Source organism: Macrosteles quadrilineatus, unplaced genomic scaffold, assembly GCF_028750875.1.
Source record: "Macrosteles quadrilineatus isolate MER2022 unplaced genomic scaffold, UCM_ALF_1.0 Scaffold_8__2_contigs__length_117827958, whole genome shotgun sequence".
In the NCBI taxonomy this organism is placed as follows: domain Eukaryota; kingdom Metazoa; phylum Arthropoda; class Insecta; order Hemiptera; family Cicadellidae; genus Macrosteles; species Macrosteles quadrilineatus.
In genome coordinates this window covers 113,347,396-113,363,139 of record NW_026542601.1, presented here as the reverse complement: position 1 = coordinate 113,363,139, position 15,744 = coordinate 113,347,396, and the positions used below count along the sequence as shown (strand labels likewise).

At 35.2% G+C, this 15,744-nt stretch overlaps 1 long non-coding RNA gene across 1 annotated transcript; it reads right to left on the bottom strand.

Annotated features, from left to right (window-relative positions):
• Positions 1-13,595: 13,595 nt before the first annotated feature.
• LOC128999238 (uncharacterized) lies at positions 13,596-14,408 on the bottom strand. The gene is made up of 2 exons (XR_008491257.1): positions 14,246-14,408; positions 13,596-13,748 (listed from the first exon to the last, which is right to left on the bottom strand). It is a non-coding gene; the product is annotated as an uncharacterized LOC128999238 (long non-coding RNA).
• Positions 14,409-15,744: the final 1,336 nt, after the last annotated feature.

Sequence of the window (15,744 nt, the reverse complement as noted above, 5' to 3'; positions counted from 1 at the left end):
AAAATAAAAAAAAACTATCAAAATTGTAAGGACTATTTTAACATAGGCTACTATGTTAAATCAAAACCAGATTTTTTTATGAAATCCTGTTTTTCGTTGTTTTATGGTTTTTTTTTTTGAAAATAACATAATTTACAATAACTTTTGAACCGTAATTTTTACAGAAATGGGATTTGTACCATTTTGCATTACCATTACCATTACCAAACTCAAACTCGAAAATTTTGACGAAAACAATACTTTCTCTATATGGTATAGGGGGAGAAAGTAAAAACACACTTTATTAGTTTCCCTGTAGCAGCAAACCTAGGTACTCGTGGTAAACCTAATGTTATTTAAATAGATTTAATTGAAAATAAATTCAGCCACTTAGTTGTGCATCATAGAATACGTTGGGTTAAAATAATATGTTCATAATTCATTATTAATTTAAAGAAGTGATACTCAGCCCATGATTTTTAACCACTCTCTGCCACATGATTACAGGACCACCGTAAGGGGGGGGGGGCTAAGGGGGCAAATGCCCAGGGGCACGGGCCCTAGTTGGACAATTTTTAGTGTCAAACTGACTCCAGTTACTATTTGCTTTGGGGCTATAAAAATTATTACCTTGTGAATTAACAGGTCCAAGGTTTAGATTAACATCCCCAGTCAAAAACATAACAAACACCACTGACGTTGTAATTTATGATAGACAAAAGTAGAGCTTATGCTATTTTTATGATTTTTGGATGGATATATGTGGCATTAGAATTATTTCTAAAATAAAAGAGCATTACGCCCGTAGTACAAAAAAATCGCAGTTAGTCTGGCCACTGCCGCGGCCGCTGCACAAACTTAGGTTAAATATGTTACTCTTGTAAATGGCCTAAAGGTCAAAACATGTTGAGTTTTAAAAAATAAAAAATAATTACAGGGTACTACTGCTGAGTTAGTATGCTTTCTTTAATATTTATACTAGTAACCCTTTTTCCAAACAATTGTACATATATAATCTATATATATATTTATATATGTGTCCGTTAGCGCGATAACTCAAGCAAAAATCATCCGATTTTGATGAAATTTGGTACAAACCTGTAAACCTACGTTTATTCCAACGAGTTTGCGAACCAGCATGATCGGACTATGGGAAGAGGGGTTTATGGGGGGTTTTATGGGGTACGAATAGGGTTTTCCCATTTTTGACCCTATAAACATCAAATTTAGCAACTTCTTTCCAAACAATTTTGTAGCTTAAACAAATAATTTTGTATATTGAAGCGTTATTATGCGCCTAATGGCTACGGAGAAAATTCAAAAAATTGTAAATTTAAAATTCCCTATTCTTATGGAGAAAATTGTAAAGCTTGTTTATGAGCATATTTTTATCAAATTTGGAAAATGCATTCATTTCATACTAAACTATTAAAATTTTACAAAAAACACTTTTTTACCACCCTCCCTGTTACAGCAAACCTAAGTACTCGTTAAAATAATGCTAATAGGGAATAAATGTAATATTTTTAAGGAGACATTTTAGTGTAAATCCAATCAGGCAAATGGAGATTCGCTTAGTCTGCAGGTTTGCTGCGGCAGGGGTATTTTGATTTTTCAGTCCTTTCGCAGTGTGCATCAAATAATACTTCCGTAATAGTATATTTTCTCATGTAGAATCCATTTTGAGATACAGCACCTTATGGGAAAATTCAACAAATAGTAAAAAGAAAATTTCAATGCAAAAAAATTCATTAGAAATATGGCAAACACTAAATTTAAAACTTCCAAATCAAAAAATGTGAAAAATTTCTGAATCAGTCCATAACTTTTTTTACCCTGTTTTTTAGGAAAACCTAATTAAATTATGTCGATGGAAATTAAAAAAAAATTGGCAGTACTAGCAAATCCGTTGTGGCTTGGCTTTGCTCACGAAAATTTAAATTAAAAAGTTATGTTCAACCTGAGTAGGGCAAAAAAGCACAACACAAGAAACAAAAATCTCAAGATTACAACATTTTGCGTAGCATGTACAATCTTTGCCTCTACTCTATACAGTTATCAAATTCATAGGACTACAAAATTTGAAAATTTTCCTTTTTATACTGCAGGTATAAAGCTGTGAAACCATTTGCCAGATAAATTTAAACTATAATTGGCAGTAAATGTTTTAAAGATAAAATTAAGGAAATTCTACTGGTTAATGTTGTATTACTCCATCCCATACCTTTTTGCAGACACCTCCTTGGATCGGGATTAAGCATTAAGCATTGGTTGTTGTTCTATTTTACCGAATTTCTCATATAGGGAATAAGCTATTGCCGAGTACTCATAGTAAGACCTGGACCAGGGACCGATTTACTTTTTCGTTTCGAGGTCCTTAGAAGCCAAAAACACCAACCATTCCAATTCATATCCTATCCTACATCCTATCCTACTAATATTATAAATGAGAAAGTTTGGATGTTTGTGACAAGTGAACGCGAAAAATACTGGTCGGATTGGGCTGAAATTTGGCATGATGATAGCTCACATTCCCGATTAACATATAGGCATAGGCCTATTCTTATTTCAAAAATCCTTTCGGCTCCGCCCCAGTGGCTGGAGTTTCCCATGTTAACCTTATGAGAAATGGAATTATTGAATCTTAACAGCTGTTTCAATTAAACAAGTTGGTTCTGTTCTATGATGTTCAATAGCATTAAAGTTACAAGGATTACCAACAGGGTGCAGCACTATTATTTCTTTTACATTTATGACAACAGCTAATTTGCAACCAAAAGGTGAGTGAGCGTAGCGAACGAACTTCAACCTGGAGGCGAGTTAGCGTAACGAACGAGCTAACCTGAAGGCAAGTGAGCGCAGCGAACGAGCTCCAACCTAAAGGTGAGTGAGCGTAGCGAACGAGCTCCAACCTAAAGGTGAGTGAGCGTAGCGAACAAACTTCAACCAGGACGTGATTGAGCCATGCGAACGAGATAATCTTGAAAATTAAGAAGTTAAACGGGGCAAAGCCCGCGGGTTACGGCTAGTATATTATATGTGTGTCCGTTAGCATGATAACTCGAGCAAAAACAACCCGACTTTTATGAAATTTGCTATAAATGTGTAAACGTAGATTTATTCGAACGAGTTTCGTGAACCAGTATGATTGGATCATAGGAACGAGGGTTTATAGGGGGTTTTATGGGGTAAAAATTGGTTTTTCTAATTTTTGACCCTAAAACATAAAATTTTGCAATTTCTTTCCAAACCATTTTGTAGATCTTAAAAAATAACAAATTATTTAGTATTGAAGCTTTATGCGCCTAATGGTTACGGAGAAAATTCCAAAAATTTTAAATTTAAAACTCCCATGTTATCCTAATGGAGAATAAGTAAGTTTTTTTGTTTGCTTGCTTAGGAGCATATTATTTTAATCACATATTTGGAAATTGCATTTATTATTGCATACTAAACTATTGACATTTGACAAAAAACACTTTTTTACCTTCCCTAATGCTGAAAACATATAGTACTCGTTAAACTACTCCTATTTAAATCAGGAATGAATGAAATATTTTAAGGAGGCATTTTAGTGTAAATCCAATTAGGCAAATGCAAATTCACTTAGTATGCAGGTTTACAGCGGCGGGGATATTTGTCTTATGTTTTGTGCTTAAATTTTTATGTAACTATTAAGCATTTATTTTATTTATTATAAGCATTTATGTAAAATTAAATTATGATTAAATACTAATGAACGAAGTAGCAGTCGCTAAATGATATTTGATCAATCCTCTCATTTGAAAAAGCTTAAATGGTGGAAAGGTTTAGATTAAAAAAGCAAAACTAAATGACGCGTAAAACAATTTGTGCCATATAAGAATTCAGACTGTAGGCCTATAATATTATGTAACATTATTATTTTCAAGGTGGCCTTCTGTACGAACCAACAGTAAACCGATCACAAGACGATGACTATAAAAGACTTAGGCTACAAGATTATAACACATTTTAATATTGTAATTTTAAAATCCAAGCATGTATTTAATAAACTTACCTTTTGACAAAATATAAACATGTTGTTTGGAAAAAAGGTATAACAACATTTTGTATGTACCTACTTTTCTTGCGATGAGATAAAAAAGGTAAACCTTTTAGCAGTTTTATTTGCCTTTCATGGTAAAGCTATTGAAAATAATTTAAAAAAAAACTTAAGATGCAGTATGAATTTATTGTGTACCTATTAAATGAAATTTATTAATGTGTTACATTAGCACTGAACTACAGAATCTTTCCCGTTTCCCAGGTCAGTTAAATATATTCCTCTGAAATCTTGGTCTTTGTATCATTCCACTACAATTTATTGGTTCCTGTTTTTATCCCATGTGTCAATGGCACATTCTTCTCATATAAAACTACAATCATTTATTCTTGGATCCTGTTTTTCCATATACTCTCTTGCCAAAGAACCACAATGATTTCTTGTTGGAACCTGTTTTGCCAAAACACTACAATCAACAATTAATTGATGGATCCCATTGTCTCTGACCAAACGGCGCTGCCCTTGTCATTGCTGGATATCCCTGTTGTCCCATGTTGTTGTTGGGAGGAGTCCTGGTTTGATTAAGTACTCCTGCAGCGATAGTTAATATATTTGAAATGTCCTTTTCTCTCCTTTTGCCAGACTTGCTCTTAGACTTATTTTTTTTCATTGTCATTGTTGGTGCAAAAGCCCTCTCCATGTTAATATTTGAATCAAAAGGCTCAAGTTGATCAAAGCCATCATCTGGTCCACAATGTAATCTCTCCTGACTGACATGTCTCTGAGCAAACGCTGCCCTTGTCATTGCTGGATATCCCTGTTGTCCCATGTTGTTGTCAGAAGGAGAAGGTGTTGGTTGAAGTAATCCTGCAGCGATACCTAATATTGTAGAAAATTGCTTTTGTTTCTTTTTGCTCTTCGACTCCTTTTTTTTCATTGTCATTGTTGGTGCAACAGCCTTCTCCATGTTAATATTTGAATCAACAGGCTCAAGTTGATCTAAGCCACCAACTGGTCTACCTTGTAATCTCTCCTGAACGAGCTGCAGCTTTCCTTTTAAACCTTTGATCAGTCCTTGAATTTGTTTTTGATTAGGAACATTTTCCTCGTCCGTGCCCAGGAATGGACCATGTCCATCTTCAATTGAACGTCCCATTCCTTCTCTGGGATAAGTAACTTTTACAATTCTCCTCTTCAACCAGACACCTTGACCTAAGTTAGAACCAAGTTCAGGAACCTGAGTGGGTGTGAGATTCGACTGAGAATCCTGTGGTTGATAATCCATGGCCATTGTTTGCATCACAAGTAAATATTCTGTAAAATGTTGTATCAAACTTTTTAATTAAAGATAGAACTCCAAGATGGTAATAAAAACTGAAATTTTGAACTCTTGCTTGATAGATCTTGTGGAACAACTATACTTGGAATCTATACCATATTTTTTTATTTTGTATATTCTTGTATTGTTTATTATCTTATTACCATGGTTACAATAAACAACTTTGCAATAGTGTACTTTTTACAGCTACAGTTTGGTTGCTATGAAGTTTTATTTGTTTCCCCAAAACTTAGATTCACTAGAATGTTTTGCTATATTTAACCTCACCACCTCTTCAATTGCACAACACTTTTTTTATCACAATTTTATTTACAATCTGTTCATTGTTCGAACATTCAGCAAATACAATAAAAATATTTGGGTTTTTTCAGGTCTACGTGATAGTTGTAATAAAAATTCGGCATTTCCATTTTTACTTTCTCCCCCTATACCATAGTATATGGAGAAAGTATTGTTTTCGTCAAAATTTTCGAGTTTGAGTTTTGAGTGGATATATTCGTTTTGGGTCCCCCTGGACCCAAAAAAGTGGTTTTCGAAGTGATGTCTGTGTGTGTGTGTGTGTGTGTGTGTGTGTGTGTGTGTCTGCGTGTCTGGATGTGTGCAGAGCTAGGGACTACACCTGTGGTCCGATTTCGATGAAATTTGGTATGTAGGTTCTAATCCATGGTATCTCCAGGCGTTTTTTTCATTTTTTTGAAATTTTGATTTTTAATGGGGATTTTCCCATAAAACCCATAAAAAACCTGAAAAATCGGATTTTCTCGAAAATGGCCCGAACGATTTTGATAAAAATTTAGTATGTTGTAGCCCTTTAAATTCTAAACAAAATGGTACAAATCCCATTTCTGTAAAAATTACGGTTCAAAAGTTATGGTAATTATGTTATTTTCCCATAAAAACCCCATAAAATAACGAATAAAAGGATTTTAGAAAAAAATCCGGTTTTATTTTAACATAGTATGTTATGGTCCTTAAAGTTTTGATAGTTTTTTTCATTTTCAAAAATTTTAATTTTTAATGGGAATTTTCCAATAAAACCCCATAAAATAACAGAAAAATAGGATTTTTCTAAAAACGGCCCGAACGATTTTGATAAAAAATTTGTATGTTATAGTCCTTTATATTCTGAACAAAATGGTACAAATCCCATTTCTGTAAAAATTATGGTTCAAAAGTTATTGTAAATTATGTTATTTCCCCATAAAAACCCCATAAAATAACGGAAAAATCAGATTTTCACAAAAATGGCCCGAACGATTTTGAAAAAAATTAGTATGTAGTCCTTTAAATTCTGAACAAAATCGTACAAATTGCATTTCCGTATATTTACTTTCACCGCTTACACATGATTAAGGTTGTTGACAAACTTATGGGAGAAAGTATGTGTCAGAATGCTGATACCGTTTATTTAAGTATAAAAATGTAAAACATGAAATGTTTAGAAATTTTTAAACTCTATAACATGGTAAGCTCTTGGTGGATTTCAAACTCATTCAAGTTTTTCCTGCCCTACATAAAACCTGACCAAAATTACTCGAGCTATCAGGATTAGGAACATTAAACGTATCAGCAATAATTTCTGGCGTAGAAATTTTACAACAGCATATAGCAATAAAAAATACTCATCATTAAAAAATTACACAGAACTTATAATTTGATTGATTAGAACGTCAGAGCAGCCGAACACCATCTACTATCATTTATGTCCATTTTCACATCATTTATGTCAAAAAACTCACTCATAGTGTAATATTCTTTATTAATCAGATATCTTTTTAAAACCAGTTTGAACCGTTTTTCGTTCCTTTCTTTCCTTATTTGTTCAGGAAGACTATTCAAAAATCTCACCCCCGTCTGAGAGGGCAAGCTTGAGGCCTGTTTTGGGCCAACCTACATTGTTCTCTGCCTCGAGTTGAATATGAGTGAATTTGAATTTGAATATGAAAGCATTGTGTTAGGCTGCATTTGAATTTGGAAAACGTTGCAGCTTCCAAGATATACAGAGAGGCAAGAGTAAGCAGGTCTAGCTCCCTGAAGACGGCCCTACAAGACTCTCTCACCTGTAGTTTAGCCACTATTCTGAATGCTCTCTTTTGAAGACGGAACAACCTGTGGCAGTCCGTTTCTGCACATCCGCCCCAGATTGCAATTCCGTAAGAAAGATGGGGGTAAATAATAAGGCCAAAGTATGCCATTAGAAAAACATTTTCTGGACAAAATTTTGAGAGAACTCTAAGACAAAACAGCCTGAAGATACCATCGTACAGACTTTGTTAAGGTGGTTACTCCAAGTGAGCCCCCGGTCAATGGTGATGCCCAGAAACTTAAAAGAATGAACTTGTTCAATTTGTGAGTCATCAATCATGACCGTTACAGTCTAACTTGGTTCACCGTGCCTGTGAAAAAGGATGAAATTTGTTTTTTGAGAATTTATCATCAAATTGATGTTTTAAAAAAATTGAACACATTAATATAGATCTACAAAAGTTTTGATTTCTAGATTTTGAAGATTGTTGGCACTGCAACAGAGAGTCGTATCATCAGCATACTGAACCAATTTGCTAGATCCAGATGCTAAAGACAGATCGTTAACGTAAACCAAAAATAAAATTAGACCAAGAATGGATCCCTGCGGGACACCATACTTTAACAGAGCTGGTTTTGACAGATGATTTGAGACCTGCACCTGGTTGAGTTCTGTTTGAAAGGTAAGATTTTATCCAAATGCAACAGAACACCTCGAACACCGTAGTGTTCTAATTTTGACAAGAGGATACTGTGGTCGACACAGTCAAAAGCCTTGGTAAGATCTAGAAAGATAGGGTACTGAGTGTGGGGTGATGCTTGTCCAGATTCTCAATTACCTTACTGACAAGGCTATAACACTGCATCCACTGAACATTTCCCCCTTCTGAACCCGAATTGATCAAATAAAAAAATTTTGTGATGATTGAGGAATGTTAACAACTGAATCAAGAACAGTTTTTCAAAGATTTTGCTAAACACAGGCAAGAGATGGGATGGTAGTTGTTGGCATTGAGCGGGTCCCCCTTTTTAAAGATTGGTGTAACTTTTGCCCTTTTCAGATCTTCAGGGAAACACCCACTCTTAAAAGAGGCATTGACTGCTTCTGTCAATGGACGTTAATATATGCTCAGACAGTTGCTTGAGAAGACATGCCATCGACATCTGTTGATCTCTTCGGTAGTTGATTTATGACAGTTGCAACTTCCTACTCTGTTACGGGAAAAGTCCCATAGAGGATGTCAAATTTGAAATTGCTACTTGGGAAAAAAATCATTGAGGTAGTTTGCCACATTCGAAGGTTCTGTGACTAAGCCACTGTTTATTCTTACATGAAATAGGTTTTTCAGTTTTCTAGCCTTTTATATTGTTGATCATACCCATGGTGGAAGAAAAAAACATGTCTTTTCCATCCACCATGGATCATACCCCATGCTGATTTTGAGGTATTCGTCAGTAGCTTTTAATTTTTGTCTAATTTCATATAAGATTTTGCTGCTCTAATTAGTTTTCTGTAGCCTAAATTCTTTTGTAATTTTTAAAAATATTTTAAAATTTGCATCTCTTTACAACGGTTGCTATGGCAACCGCGCGTTGATTCCCGAACAGGGCAAAGGAGACTTGATGATAGACGGAGGGAGGAATTCCGATAGTTAAGTATAATGAAAGAACTAAAACGGGAAATGATTGATGTTTAGTAATTGTTCTGACACGGTAGAATACAGGCGAAGTTGTCGTGAAAACTGATGAAAATATTATATCTCGTAGTTAATTACCCAATTGTTGCTATGCTATTAGTTTTTGGTCAGTTAACATTGATTGTTAAAAGTTTTAACAAAATTATGTAGGTAATAATGTTGAAACTTCAAAAATTTTAGGAACATTTTCAATAAAAAAAATTCTCCCAATAAATTTAATGATGTGAATTTTAAAATAATAATTACACCAATTAAATAAATTCTTATAACCCAATCTTCTACAGTAATTCTAGTAGCATTTCTTCGAAAACCCTCTAGAAAATCAATAACACCTTAGTTACGTTAGTTTTGCCATAAAAAAACACCACAGCACAGCCTTACAAAATGCAATTTAAAATAAAAATTTCATTCACAAACTTCATCCATAAAACGCTATCAATAAAAAGTCCACATGCGTTATGTAGGTCACATGTCACCAACTAGAAGATCACAATACAGTAGAAATAGTGAGTGGAAGTATACACAATGTTATTACTTACGTCTTTGTGAGGACAAATGACTGGCGGTATAATTAAATCGAGGTAAATTATGAATACTAATTAACCGATAGAGAACAAAGCTTGATCGACTGTCCGGGCCTAGCTAGCTTGCTCGCCTTCATTGTACATTCTACAATCCGGAGCTCCAGAGTGTACGAGGCGCCCCACACTACTGCAGCCTGGTGGAGAGCACGGGAACTAAGTGCAGCCAGGTGTTTGACAGTACACTAACCATCAAGGACCAAAGGTTCTCATCAGTGCCGTCCCTAGGGTTGGCGGCGCCCGGAGAAAACGTGGTTCTGGCACCCCCTCCCGCCCAGCAGTAATAGTCACATTCGCATATTTTAATTCAATGTTAATACAAATAGCAGCTGCACGGCGCCCCCTCAGCCACAGCGCCAGGGGCAGCTTGTCCCGGTTGCCCCCCCCTTCGGACGGCCCTGGTTCTCATGCGAAATCGAAGGGGATGATTATTCTATTGAAAATACAGCTGTTTAATTTTTTGATTATGTTAAATGATTTTTTAAAACTTTCTCCCCAAAAAATCACTTAACTTAAAAAAAAACGGAAAAATTTTTTTTTTAATACTAAACGCAATCCCTATAAAGTGTTTTTTCCAAAATTGTAGAGTTTGAGTTTTAGGTAGAAATGATGTCAGCGGATTTGTACAGATTTGCATAGCTATAGACTTCACCTGGTCCGATTTTGATGGCATTAGTGGTCTTCATTGGTATCTCCAGATGTTTATCTGCCCTTAAAATCATTTTGTTTTACCTATAAAATAAGGAAGAAATAGGATCTTCACAAAAATGGCTCATACAATTTTGATTAATATTAGTCCTTTTGACTCTCAACAAAATAGTACAACCCCCATTGCTATAAAAATACTTTTCAAAAGTCATTGCAACTTTTGGGATTTTCCTCCAAAAATACCATAGTTACTCCTATTTTTTTTTTGTTTACTCATGATACAAAATAGTACATTTGCTTTATTCAATCTGTTTTTAAAAGTTTATTTCAAGTTAAGATCTTACAGTTGACTTTTTACATTCCGATCCAATTGAGTTCAAACATCTGTGTTCAAACACAAACATGTGTAAATACACATATGTTTTGTCCATAGTGAGGTATGAATAAGTCACAATCTGTTTATTTAGCACTGTTTACACAAAGTACCTGGGGACCGAGCTTTGATCGGGGAAAATCGTTAGTTCACTCTGAAAGCACCTTATTGGAGATACATAAATCCACACATCTACGCCCTACACCATTTCCTACGTCATGGACCTGTTTCCCTCCATTCCCATTGCATTTAAAGATTGCAGATACCTTAATCTAATCGTCATAAACAGTTCCCACACTCCGGACTACTCGCCTTGACTACTTCCTTCACCACTTCCTATGTCGCGGACCTGTTTCCCTCCCTTCCCATAGCATTTTAGGATTGCCCATACCCTTATCTAATCGTCATAATAGTTCCAACACTCCGGACAGCTCGCCTTGACTACTTCCTTCACCACTTCCTACGTCGCGGACCTGTTTCCCTCCCTTCCCATTGCATTTAAAGATTGCAGATACCTTAATCTAATCGTCATAAACAGTTCCCACACTCCGGACTACTCGCCTTGACTACTTCCTTCACCACTTCCTACGTCGCGGACCTGTTTCCCTCCCTTCCCATAGCATTTTAGGATTGCCCATACCCTTATCTAATCGTCATAATAGTTCCAACACTCCGGACAGCTCGCCTTGACTACTTCCTTCACCACTTCCTACGTCGCGGACCTGTTTCCCTCCCTTCCCATAGCATTTTAGGATTGCAGATACCCTAATCTTATCGTCATAAACAGTCCCCACACTCCGGACTGCTTGCATTTACTACTTCCTTCATCACTTCCTACGTCACGGACCTGTTTCCCTCTATTCCCATAGCATTTTATGATTGCCTTTACTACTTCCTTCACTACTTCCTACGTCACGGACCTGTTTCCTTCCCTTCCCATAGCATTCTAGGATTGCAGATACCTTAATGTATTCGTCATAAACAGATCCTAGACTTCGCACTGTTACCCTTGACTACAATGTATCGATTAATCTTAGTATAATCTTTGCTCAATATTAACAAGTGATGTTTTTCCTTTTGTACTGTATTTGTAATTTGCTAGTATACTGTGGGTAGTTGGCTTATTATGAACACATGCTACAACTTCAAGTTTTTTGTTTACTTTTTCCTTGTTATTTAATTCAGCCAACATGGTTACCTAGCAACCCATAAGACTAATGTAAAAAAAATGTGATTTTCAGTTTCATTTTTCTACGTAATTAGATTTTTGTTGGCAGTTCTAACTGCATGAAACTCGTTTTTAGGCCAGAAATGAACTATTTACAACATTTGAAGAAAATCGTCGGAGCCGTTTTCAAGATCTTTGTGCAAGCAAGCAAGCAAACATTGCTCGTATTAGAGTATAGGATTGTTGTATTCCTTTTGTCGTTATGCCTAACTGGTTATTGGTTTTAAAAATCTCAATATCTCTTTAAATTAACATTTGCTGAAGGACTTTTAGCGATTTCCCTATAGGGAAGTAGCTATTACCGGGGCCAGGTGATGAATTTTTTAAATTTTAACCCTTTGAGTGCCAACGTCCGGGGAACCGGACGTTTTTAAAACGAGCCAAAAGTGCCGACGTCTGGCCGACCGGACGTTTTTAGAACGAGCCAAAAGTGCCAACGTCCGGCTGACCGGACGTTTCGTAATGATCGAACAGTTGTCATAACAACCGAATGGATACTCGGATTCTTTTAACCCATATATTAACATTGAGTCGAAAGTTACTAGATGCGATACATCGATTTTTGTTGGTCGAAATATCGAAAATTCAATTTTTACGAAATTTTAACCTAAAAATCGCCAGATCGCGCTCGGCATTTTTAGCGCGACCTTCGGGAAAAATCATCGGCATTTTTTGAGCGTTACTTTTATTTCTCGCCTGGCACTCTAAGGGTTAAATGAATTTTTTGTGCTTAGTTTTGAGCATATTTTAATTTATAAAGGGATTCTGCACATCTACAAGAAATCACATTTCTAACAGTATCCTTAAATTTTCGATGTGATGCACACGAGCTGAGAAAAAAGGTTTTAAAGAAACATGTTTGCCTATTAGCCTATTAATATATCGATTCTGCTTCTGATGGGTCACACTTACCTTCTGCAATGCACGGTATCATTACGGTATCCAAATGAGAGTCCATTGTATCATTGACTATACACAGAATAGACTTCCCATGTAATGTAAAAATTTGAAGCCAAAAAGAAACGTGGTGCAATTTGTTGAGATGGTCTACCAAACCAACTAATAACAATATTTTTCATCACTCCTTAACGAAAGTAACTATTTTCGAGAACATAATTATAATATAATTATAAATTAATTATAATTATATAATTTTATTATTTACTTTTATGTTGTTAAAAGAGGTGCGGTGAATGGACAGTGAAGCTATTTCTAGCTGTTTGATACAAGTGAGTGATTAAAGGTGTTTGAAACACAATGAATATGAGATTAACAAACCATGTATGTTGTTCGTTCTAAGAGGTTGTGACCGATCTTTAACAGGTCACAATTTCATTGAAAAGTATTATAAGACGTTGTGAAAGAGAGCGGCGGGTTCAGGTACAACCTTACCCACCTCGGCCACCTTAGGACGTAAGGTATGAAGGTTCCACTGCTTTTAGTTCGAACTTGGCCCCTTTAAATTAAATATAAAGTCAAAGTTGATTAAATTAATTTAATGGTGGCTTCTGTACACCCGTGGATTCGCGGGTAGAACCTCTTGTTTATATTTAACCCAATACACAGTAAGCTTTGGTGAGATATGGTCCTGAACTTAGTTTATTTTATTGGTTTCAAATTTTTATATCACATGGGAAGTCTGTGTATAATCAATGACTGTATTGATAAAAATATGATATAATTTAGGAAAATCAACATGAAAAAAGTGAACACAGTTTTTTATTGAAATACTACATTAAGTAATCAAAACCTAATCTATCAAAACTTCAAAATGTACAACTCCAATTTTCTCTTTTCTGTCGTGTATAAGGTTTCTTGCCCAGGCTTTGCATTCTACGTTTATAATGACACCAGCTGAAAACACAATGTATGTATAGTTAGACAATGGATACAAAATAAATGAAGATATCATAAACATAACAACTTATTTACTAAAAATAGAAAAAAATTGCAAAATGTTTTCACAGTTTTGAATGAAAACTGCATTATTAGTCATCCTCATTATTTTATTGATAGTAAAACTAAATCATAAACTTAGCACCATTAATTTTACTGTTATTTATATGTTTTGACCTATTGATTATTGAACCTTCCAAAGTCATGCTAATTACGCTAAATTATGATGGATGACGTAAGGTATGTAAACATATTTGTCATGTAAATCATACAGACTGTGAACTATTTCATCATACTGACTTACTATTATCAGTTGTCAATCATTGAGATAGGGACGCAGTCTATGTGCATATTTAAACCCAAATTTGAGCGAAGGATTGGTGTAGAATTGAGTGAGATGATCTGTGTGGCTTTGTTACTGACTAAGATCAGCTGTTATAACTGTAAGCACTTACTCTTAGGTCTGATGAACTGTATTGCCACCAGAGGGCTGAGATATCCTTCAGTGTTGACATAAGGGTAGAAGTATCCCGGAAAACCTTGTTTAGGGATGTATCTTATCTCCCCAATGTTCTCCTGGTCAAGTGGATGTTCCCCTTCGCAGGTCACCCAGACTGTGTTAAGCTGTAACAGTTGTTTTGTTTAATGTCCTCGCCATCTAAACAAATCTCAAATGTTTAATGATATACTAGTAGTTGAGCCCATTATCCTGGCTTCAAAGTCCAAGATGCTAACAACACACTCGAAAGATAAAATAGCCATTGAACATGACTTAAAATTAATTAAGTTAACAGTTAATTACCGATTAAAAAATGTTCTGGAAAGCTTGTGAACTAGCTTAGAGTAACTAGCAAAGTTTTTAACAATACTAATGACTCATAGATGTAATGAGTTCATGTAGGTCTAATAGTAGTATCACTAACATTAGGAGTAAGTTATCATTAATACTCAATAATAGTTTAGCTTGAGAAATTCCATTCTTTGGTTTCTTTTAACACGAATACAAACACACAGACAGAACGCAACTTTATGGTTTGGAATTTAATTAATTAGTAATTGGAATCTAGCATACAGGGAAAATAGATTGTCAATGAAAATGAATCATTAACACAAAAACACACAACACTCAACACTCACAGCACACTGACAAACAGAGAAAACAGCTAGCCTATAAATTGGTTTTTAATCCAACTCCAATTCTAATCGGAACGGAACCAGATTCAAAACTAAATTTTAGTGAGGGTTCGGGTTGAGTCACGGTGGGTCACGGCGGCTGTGGTCACGGTCACCTCTAACTTAACTTCTTACTGGAGTTGGTGGAGTTTCCACCATGGGTTGAGTCCTTCCAAATATCACGAAGAACAATCAGCAGAGAATTGATCTATATGGTATGTCAGAAACCATAGATTAAATTATACTTAATACTTTTCTTTGAAATGGCGACCATAGGAATGTATATAGGTATTTGAGAAATTCAATACCATTTATTTTGTATATTTTGTTAGAATATTTATATTTTCAAAGGCCTCATGCTGACTGGAATAACCAAAAATTCCGCCCATTCCCAATTCAAACAACAAGACGAGATCGTCCAGAACACTCAAACTATTTTTTGTCCACAGTGAAGAGCGATACCGGTATTGTCTTTAAGCAAATTTGGGCGAATTAGGATTAGTATATAGTATCTAAAACTATGCGCTTTACAATAAAACGTAGTTATCCAAATCAAACAGTTCGTTCATTTTTAGTGCCACGTATTCTACCCTCATCTCTATTAATGCTTGGCTTAAAATACCTACACTCGTATATGGTTGTCATTTCAAAGTAGGTAAATTATGAAAAAGTAATGTCGACAGCGTATCGAATAAAAATTAGTGGTAGTACCCGGTATAACGGTATAGCTATATTGAAGATCGCAATTCTGTTTTGTATAGATTTACTGAACAACCCCAAT